A 10,170-nucleotide genomic window follows, 5' to 3' on the forward strand; every position below is an offset into this window, starting at 1 on the left:
AACTTAAAAAGAAAATCTGAGTCCACTTTTACAGTCGTTTAAAGGACACCATACAACGAACCAACAAACCAAACTTACCAAAGCTCCCATGCCAACCACTAAGAGTATTTGTTACAAAAAGTAATGAAACAAGATGTTACACTACTATGTCACGACTACACAAATGGGTTGGCGACCTTAAAAAGTAAAAGAAATGGAGTATAATTGAAACAGCCTAAACCAACGTACACAGTATAATAATATTGTCCACAACACAGTGGAAGACTTATAGTGGTCTGGACTAAATCTGACTTGTGATTTGATGATCACAACAACTAACATTAGAGTTATTTAAAAAATTTTACATACATAAGTAAATAGTATTTACAAAATATTATGAAATTATTACAATTTAATTTACGAATAACTAATTTACAAAATGTATTTCAAAAGAAGTCCTCGCCTCGCCCGTAACACATAATACATGTAGGCATCCTCTCCACCGTAGAGCTAACCTGAAAATGGATCTATCCCCGTAAGGGATAGGGCCCATCAAAGACTGTCAACAACTACATTTTTGAGTAATCCGAGAGACTATTATATTTATATATAAGTCATTAACAAACATCTTTAATTAAATTTCTTACTCAATTGGTAACTACTTATGAACATTATTTTATCCAAATTCGAACTCTTTTAAAAGACTGTTTGGTATCGTTATAAATACAGCTAAGTACCTGTAGTTCATAATGAATCAAAACACGGCTATAACTTTGCATGTTAATAGAAAAAATCAAAATAAAAATATTACTTTATAAGTCAATGGCGAACAATACGGCAAATGAAACATATGATTTCATTACAAAACAAACAAAACTTTATATACCAAACGTATTTAATCAAAACTCATATTAAATCAATAATATAATAACACTTAAAAACGTGGGAATATATGGACCGTCAGTAAGTAGGCTTGATCTAAATCCCGAGAACACGGGTGATTGTCATCACCGAAAATATGGTTCTTGCAAAAACGAAACGGGATCGGGGGCTCAAGACCAATTCGAATAACCATTACCTATTATCAAGCTATAGGATTTCACAATAATCCGGATACAAATATCCGTTGTCAATTCCCAAAAAGGACATTTTTCAATGTCGAATATTTTAGGGAAATTCTACATGGTAGCATCTAGTTTTCATGAAATGCCAGTGGTAGCACTTTTTTGTAAGATTTTTACACATGGTAGCATCCAGTTTATGCACTATCTAACTGTCGTAGCATTTTCTGTTAGATTCTTGTTAATTCTTGTTTAATTCATCATTTTAAAAGATTTTTCCACATGCTAGTATCCAGTTTTTGCTCCCAAATGTGTAATTTACCATTTTAACTTTTAATTCACCGATTAATTTATCAATGACCTTAAATGTTGTAATAATTTTATTTTCATTCAAATTATTGGCATTATAAAGTTCAAAAGGTGCATTACAAATACTAATAAATAATTCAAAAGGCGCATTTTATAAGCTCAAAAGGTGCATTTCATAAGTTCAAAAGGTGCATTCCAAGCAATGATACATATCTTCTTAATTGTTACAACATTATAGAGCGTTGATAAATTAATCGGTGAATTAAAAGTTAAAATGGTAAATTAAACATTTGAGAGCAAAAACTGGATGCTATCATGTGGAAAAATCTTACAAAATTATGAATTATACAGAAATTAATAAGAACTTAACGCAAAATGCTACGGCAGTTAGAAAGTGCATAAACTGAATGCTACCATGTGGAAAAATCTTACAAAAGTGCTACCATTGGCGTTTCATGAAAACTAGATGCTACCATGTGGAATTTTCCAATATTTTATTATAAAACAAAATAATAATTCACTTGATTTTCTTTGAAATCAACAATAATTACTTAAAATATAAATCAATTCATCATCAACCATCAACATATAAGAACTTGAGTTACTATCAATGGAGTTTAACTAATTTTACACCAATCTTAAATTCCAATATCCAACTTATATCCTATTCAAATATTATCAACTAATCAAATACCCAATTGATACTTATGTTTTCAAATTTGATACTTGAACCAACATCCATAATAATAAAAAAGAACCGTAACTCAACAATACCAATCAATAAAGAAAGAATAATAACCATAAATTGATCCCAAATACCCAATAAATAACCTTAAACATTTGATTAAAAGAATACCCAATTTATTTCATAGCTTCTAATCCCACTTTATAAATCCCGTATTAGTACCATTTCAAGACACCTGTTAGTATTTTGGTCATAACTTTCTCATACAAACTCGTATAGAGGTGATTCAAGTGGCTACGTGACCATGAATCAGAGCTCTAAAATTCCTATGAAGACACTAAAACCCAGAAACAATCATAACTACCCCAAAAATTGCAAAATAGAAAGCTTATTATCGATTTTCATGACATTCTGTTAGTATTTTAGACATAACTCTCTCATACAAACTCATTTTGGGGCGATTCAAGTGCCCACGCGACCGTAACTTAGAGCTCTACAAATCTCATGCGGAAATCATAACCTAGAAATGACTAACTATCGCAAAAACAGCCCAACATATTCGGACAGAAACTTGCTCAAATAAACTGAACTTTACTCTCAACTTTGAACATGAAACGACCATTTAAGAACTTAAAACTACTTTAGAACATTCAATTTATGGTTAAATAGATTAGTTTGTGAGTTACCTTTGAGCAAGATTAATTCCACACAAAATTTCAGAAAATCAAAACCAAGATCCTCTTTAGCTAATAAGTTCTTCAATGGTTTGATGAACTTCATACTAGTCTCCTCTGGATGCTACTTTAATTAACCATAAAAAGCCTAACATAAAACAATCAAATATCAATTTTAGGCCCTATTAGCCATGAAATTAATATACAAGTATGAAATCAAGAACACATAAAGAAATCTTACTTCTAACCCAAAAGAGATGGAGATGGTGATAGTACTAGGTGTGTTCTCCTTCTTCTACAATAGTTACAATCATCAAAACACTTCAATTAACTCCCATACTTCATACTAGTTTTGTAGAGATCTCAATTGAATTTTTAAGAACCCTAAATTGAAATTGAGGGTTTCTAATATAAACACATACTACCTAAATCATGGGGGTTTATGAACTTAGAATGGAAAAGTAAACTAAAACTTTTCAGATTGATTTTATACTTTGGAAGAGGATGAGATTTTTCAGAAATTTTACTCTAAGTTGATAATGAAGAAAAAAGCTGAATTGAATTTATAGGCTTGTATAGGTTTATAAATAAAAAGGGGTTAGCTTTCATGAATCATAAGTTATGTGGAAAAATTACGGGTGACTCAACTTCATACTCATACTCATTAAAGTATGAGGTGGATAATATACCCATATTTTTCGTCGTATAATTTATTTTGTCCCCAAAATAATAAAACTGATATTTAAAATTCGTAGTAAAATTTTACTTCTAAAATGACAAACTCATTTTACTTATTAAAATAGTAAGTTTTAACAAAGACATTTTTATAACTGTTTCAATAATAAAGCTAAACCAAGTGTGACTTAACCAACCAATCTATCCGACAAATCAAACCTAAAAGCATTGCAAAGAAAGAAGGGTTTCGAGATAAGGCGAGATAATGGCATGGACTGTGTATAGGGAAAGGTGAAACAGTCGTATTATTATGAGATTTCATTAGTCGTTTTTAGCGCCTAATTTTTCTTATATATATTTTTTCGTTACTAACTATAATTTAATTAGTGATGGTAGTAAGTTGAAAAATTTCTACAATGATTAGAAACTTGTTAATTCGTAACGTGATTATGAATGGTAATTAACAAGTAACGTAAACTTTGGAGGTAAAACTTAAAGTTGAGCAACTACTCATAACAGTTCGAGAAAATTTTAATTGTTACCCAAGCATATTATATAACCATGATGGGAGTAAATTAAATATTTCACACATATACAAGTGATTTTAAAACATAAAGTACAAGTTACATAACTTGTTACATGTACAACAATTTTTACTCAAACCTTAAACTATCTTAGATAAACCTTTCCTACACTATAATAGATCAAATGATGGACAAAAATCACCAAAAAAGCAACCCCAACCAGCCATGCTAAAGCTGTCCCTACTCTCCCTTATAGCCCTTTGTATACTTACATATAGGCATGGCCACGGGGCGGGTTACCCGGAACCGAACCGGTCCCGAACCGCTTGGAACCGGAACCGTTTGCGACAGGTTCCGAACCGCCCCGAACCGCGAAACCGTAAAACTGCCGGAAAAAAAGTTGCCGGAACCATGAAACCGCCGGAAAAAACCGTCGTGAACCGGGTAAAAAACCCGCGGTTTGGAACCGGAACCGGTCCGGGAGAACCGGTCCAACGGTTCCATGGAACCGGTTCTGGAACCGGTCCGGTTGAACCGGCCCACCGGTTCCATGTAACCGTTTCGCCAAAATATGACCGTTTGTTACCGTCCGTTACATTCTCCTCTATATATACTCATCACTTTCAATCATTTTCATTCACAACTCATCTCTTCTCCTACTCTCTCTACTTACTCTCTCTACTTAATTCTTTAATTACGCAATTATTCTCTTAATTACATAATTAGTCTTTTAATTATTTCTTAATTTAGTTAGTTACATAATTAATTATTTATTTATTTCTTAATTCTATATTTCTATTATTACTTCAATATTATCAATCATGTCTTCATTTTTGAAAAAAGCCACAAAAAAGTTACTAAAGTGGCAAAATCATTGGGAGGTTCCAGTTCCTCCAAAAGAAAGGCCACTCCTACTCCGTCGGTATCAACAACACCTTCCATTAGTAATTATAATTATGAACATAATTATCCGGAAGGGTACGACCCAGAATTACATTATTATGCAGAAGAAGTGGAAAGAGAAATACAAATTGAAGAAGAAGAAGAACAAGAAGAGGAACCAACGACCCCAATTGGGATACATATATCTCGACAGTCATCAACAAGGTCACATGAAGAACAAGGAGAACAACAACAAAAACAAGCTCGTGGTAAACGAGTCAATTTCCAAACTATCGGTTAGTTTTATAATTTTATTTTTCAAATTAATTTTCAAATTAATTAAACTTTAAATTATTTATTTATTTAATTATAGTTTTATAAATTTAAATTATTTATTTAGATAAAGATGAACCAATAAGACAAACTTTTCCGGCAATGCCACCTCCTAGTGGTAGAGCTGTTTCACATGTGTGGTCGTATTTCACAAAAGAACCAACCGAGAATCCAGATATTTTCTTATTCACTTGTCAAATTTGTGAAAGTCAAGGAGTAAAGCCCTTAGTTTCATACAGTTTCGCCAGAGGTAAATACTTTTTAAGTTTTTTATACATACATAATACATTCATACATTATATATTCATATTTTATAAAAAGTTATTTATTGTGTTTTGTGAATACGTGTTAGGTGGTGGTACGGGATCTTTTAACAAACATTTGGCAAAGAAGCATGGAATCACAAAAGAAACTCATGCATCAAGCGGCAGCGGGACCACAAGTGGAAGCCGACAGACACAATGGGACATTGCCAGCACATATATGCCTTTTAGATATAATCGTAATGACATGATTGATGAATTTTCTAGGTATGTAATTTGTGATGAATTGTCTTTTAACCACGGTGAAAGTAGGGCATACGAGCGTCTCAATAGAAAAACTTTGCAACCACAATATAGAGCAATCCCTAGGAGCACTCTTAAAAGACGCACAATTAAATTATACGAATCAATGCGCTATGAATTAGTTGAAATGTTTAAATCGTTTAATGGTAGGGTTAGCATAACAACTGACATTTGGTCTGCTCCCCCACATTTAGAACCTTATATGTGTGTAACAGCACACTGGATAGATCGAAATTGGATTATTCAAAAAAGAATAATTGCTTTTGAGACAATGCCAGAAAGACATACCGGTGAAAACATAAAATATAGATTAGTAGAGATATGTAGAGAATGGAACTTATTAGATAAAATATTTTGTTGTTCAACTGATAATGCAACCGCGAACATTAAATGTATAGAACTTTTATTATCGAACCTGCTTTTAGTTTAATCCTTGGGGGTAGCTTATTACACATACGTTGTTGTACGCATATAGTTAACTTATCTTGCCAAGCAGGCATAAAACAATTAAGTGATTTATTAGAACCAATTAGGGATAAATAAATATAGTGAAGTGGCTTAGGATCGGAAAGATAAAAAGACGATATAAACAATTATGTGACCAATACCAACTTAAAAAAGTGTATTGGTCATTAGATACTCCTACACGTTGGGGCTCAACCAACGATTTATTAAGAAAGGCGATTGTTTATCGTCCAGTAATAACACAACTATATAGTGAGTGTACAGATAGTTACATAGCTGATGACACTTGGGAGTTAGCTATAGGTGTACATAACATATTAGAAGCGTATGACCACGCGACTAAGATTTTTTCTTATGTTTATGAACCGAACGTTCACTTAGTAATAAGTGAATGTATTACTATTTTTTATCATCTCCTTAAATATACACATGATGATACTAACCCAAATTTGAGGCCGATTCTTGCAGATATGATGGAAAAATGGAAGACATATTTTACCGATTTTCCTTATATTTATGGAATCGCAACCATTTTGGACCCACGTTTTAAAACTGAGGTCCTTACTAAAGTAATAGGATTTTATTACCAATCGTTAGATCGCCCGTCTACTGATGTACATAATTATGTAGGAACATGTAAAAAATATTTAGCAGAACTCTATGATTTTTACGCTAGTGTATATAACTCGAAACGCGATATGTCTAGGCGTGCTAGCGTTTCGGCACGTCCCTCTTACTATAATTCGGTAATAGCTAACATAATGAGTCAAGATGATAGTTTTGTAGGATCATCTTCTTCTTCCTCGACCTCATATTTAGAACTAGATAGTTATCTTAAACACCACTTTGAAATAGACGAAAGTATCTATAATATTTTGGAGTGGTGGAAAGAAAAATCTGTAAAATTTCCCATTTTATCGAGAATTGCAAAGGATATCCTTGCAATTCCCACGTCAACAATTGCGTCGGAGTCTGCTTTTAGTGCAGGTAGAAGAGTTTTGGACGAAAAGAGATCTCGTCTTGCTCCACATAGTATTCAAATATGTGTTTGCAAGAAAGATTGGGATCAAGCGGAGATTCGAACACAAGGAATAAGGAATGATGATGATCAAGACGACGATGATGATCCATGGATGATGATGGATACATCTGCATCATCGTCAGGAGGAGAGTCAGCAGAAGCATCTAACCAACCACATGATGATGACGAGGACGAATAGGATCAATCCGACAAGCGACAACGATAAATCAACATTCAACAACTATAAATAAAAGGTATGACAAAGAACTACGTGGGCTTTGATTCCTTCGGGATACGTAGGAAGCTTAGTATTCCTTTGGGTACTAGGTTCAAGTCCATTTTCTCCCTTTTTTCTATTAATTATCTTTATCGACATTATCATTGATTCGTTTCTTATTAATTTATTTTTTTCCATTCTTTTTAGTAAATATTTCAATAACGATGACAACTTGACATGCAATGCATTTCGCTAATAATCAAGTAATCATCAAAGGTACGTCCGCGATATTATAGTATTTTTTTATTATACAAATATTTAAAGAAAAAAAAATGGAACCGATGGTCCGACCCGCCCGTCCCATGAGTTGGAACCGCCGGAACCGCCTCATGAACCGCCAAGGAACCGTGTAGAACCGCCCGGAACCGGAACCGGAACCGTTCGCGACAGGTTCCAAATGGAACCGGAACCGGGTGGAACCGGAACGGAACCGGACCAACCCGGACCGTGGCCATGCCTACTTACATACACAAGCTAAAAACTCTACCAAAAAACCCCTTTTGTTCTACCCAAAGCTTGTGCATCATTACAAGCATGCAAGAGGCAAATATTTGAAGCCAAAACACTCTATTTTCTGAATAATTATTCAGCCATAAACCGCAACACATTGCTCCCAAGTTCATCCATGAACAAACACTAGAATCCTTCAAACTTTTAACTACGAAAACACCTTCTTTTCTCATCAAATCTTCTTCAAAAACCCATTTAAAACTTCTGAAAATTTATGTTTATAAACTCAAATCTCCCATAAAAATAATCTTCATTTCAAGAGCTTTCCATAAACACCAAACTTGAAGAAATTCATTAAGTATAAAGTAAATTATGTTCATTTCTTTCTTCCACTACTTTTTGTTAAAACTTGTTCATGTAAAACATATTTTTTAACATGAATCCTTCTATAAACTAAGATCATTATAAAATGGGTATTTTATCTCTAAGACTAAGAAAACCATCACTTATAAATCTATTAAAATCGGTTATAATAGAAAATAAGAAGATGTATTTCAACAAACATATAAATTTTCTTACTTTAAGGATTTAAGTAAAATTATGGGACTTGATTAAGTATGTTGCTCAACATAATAAGTATACTCCAAATACGTTAAAATCATCACAAGAATTATTTAACAACTCCAACAAAGAAAAGTTAAGTGCATGTTAGAAATCCAAAATTTTTATTGATTTTTGGATGAATGCAATATGTTTAGTTGAAGAGTTGGAGATGAGACTTGAAGGGCAAGGACCTGAAGTTAGAACCACTTCTAAGAACGCGTCGGAGCTCACGTGGGAGCTTACAGAATAACTATATAGGCTTGGAGTTGAGATATGTCATATGGGTTCAAAGGATTTAAGAACAAGTTGGGAAAGTTTGTGTATAAACTTGTTTTTAAAAATGAAATTCTGAAAGAGAAGTTCATAATTCTTGAAAAATAATGTCAAAATGATAATTTTGAATATGGAATAAATTATTACATAAATTATTATTGTGGGCATCATAAATGTTAAGTTTATGAATTGTTGTATGTTTAAAGATATGTTTAACACTACTTCACTACAAATAAGTATTGAAATAGCGATGAAAAAAAGCGAGGGGAAGGGTTGGTCGCCAGTGGCGACGGGAAGGTGAGGGACAGATTAGTCGCTAGGTGCAAAATTAGGTTGGCGACGGGGTCGTTGGTCGCCATTTAGTCGCCAGAAACAATATTTTTTTTTATAGTTGCCGACGAGCACCATAATCGCCATGTCGTCGCTACTTTTTTTTTGAATGTTTTTTAAAAGTAGGCGACGCATAGGTTGGAAGCCCTTTGGTCGACAATACTAGTACTAGTTTTTTTTATTTTAATCTGTGGCGACGGTTTATTTAGTAATTGTCGTCTCGTCGCCATTGCTCTTCCGTATTTTTTGAATTTGAATTTGAAATATGGCGATGGGTTTGTAATCGCCGTGTTGTAGCCATATTTTGTATAAATAAGACGCAAAATAATAATTTTCCTTATTATTTGGGATAAGAGAGTAATGGTTGGTTTCTTCCATTTTATTAGGAAATTTAATTCTATAAATAAGCAATCTTTTCGGCTCTTCCCTAGTACATCCAACGTATGAGCTCTTTCATTCATGCGATTATTTTTGGAAATTTGCAAGAAATATTTTGTTTTAAAATTGCCAATCAACTTACAATATTTTCTTGTGCAACTTATTGATTTTATTTTTAGAGAACTTTATCTTGTTTGTAAGGGTTTTTGAGTGATATTTGTAATTAGACTTGGGTGAGTCTAAGGGGAAATTAGATAGCTTTTAGTGAAGCTAGTGAGAAGTTTAGCTTTTAGTGAAGCTAAGTTTGTTGCTTTGAGTGAAGCAATAGTAAAAAGAGTTTGGCCTAGTTGATGCGCTTCGAGTGAAGCAAGGTGTTTAATGTAATTGTAACGAATTTCCTTAAACATAGTGGAGAATTTAGAAATCCCGTGGGGTCCTAGTTTTTCCTTCTAATTAGGCCTAGAAGGTTTCCACGTAAAAATCGTGTTGTCTCTTTCATTATTTCGCTCTAAGTTTAAGCTTTATTTATTTTATTTTATTCCTCAAAAACAAGGCAAAAACGCTTAAACGTGTAACAACAACAATTCACCCCCCCCCCCCCCCCTCCTGTTGTTGTTCCCATCTCTGTCTCAGTCTACAATGATTTACAAGCCTTCTACCTTACGTATAGCAAGAACATGTGTTG

The 10,170-nt window shown here is 33.3% G+C and overlaps 1 long non-coding RNA gene across 1 annotated transcript; it reads right to left on the reverse strand.

Moving 5' to 3' along the window:
* Window positions 1–434: 434 nt before the first annotated feature.
* LOC130824046 (uncharacterized) lies at window positions 435–3,218 on the reverse strand. Its single transcript, XR_009046666.1, has 3 exons — window positions 2,950–3,218; window positions 2,721–2,856; window positions 435–506 (listed from the first exon to the last, which is right to left on the reverse strand). It is a non-coding gene; the product is annotated as an uncharacterized LOC130824046 (long non-coding RNA).
* Between the last annotated feature and the right edge of the window lie 6,952 nt (window positions 3,219–10,170).

The sequence above is a fragment of the Amaranthus tricolor genome, chromosome 9 (assembly GCF_026212465.1).
Source record: "Amaranthus tricolor cultivar Red isolate AtriRed21 chromosome 9, ASM2621246v1, whole genome shotgun sequence".
Taxonomy (NCBI): domain Eukaryota; kingdom Viridiplantae; phylum Streptophyta; class Magnoliopsida; order Caryophyllales; family Amaranthaceae; genus Amaranthus; species Amaranthus tricolor.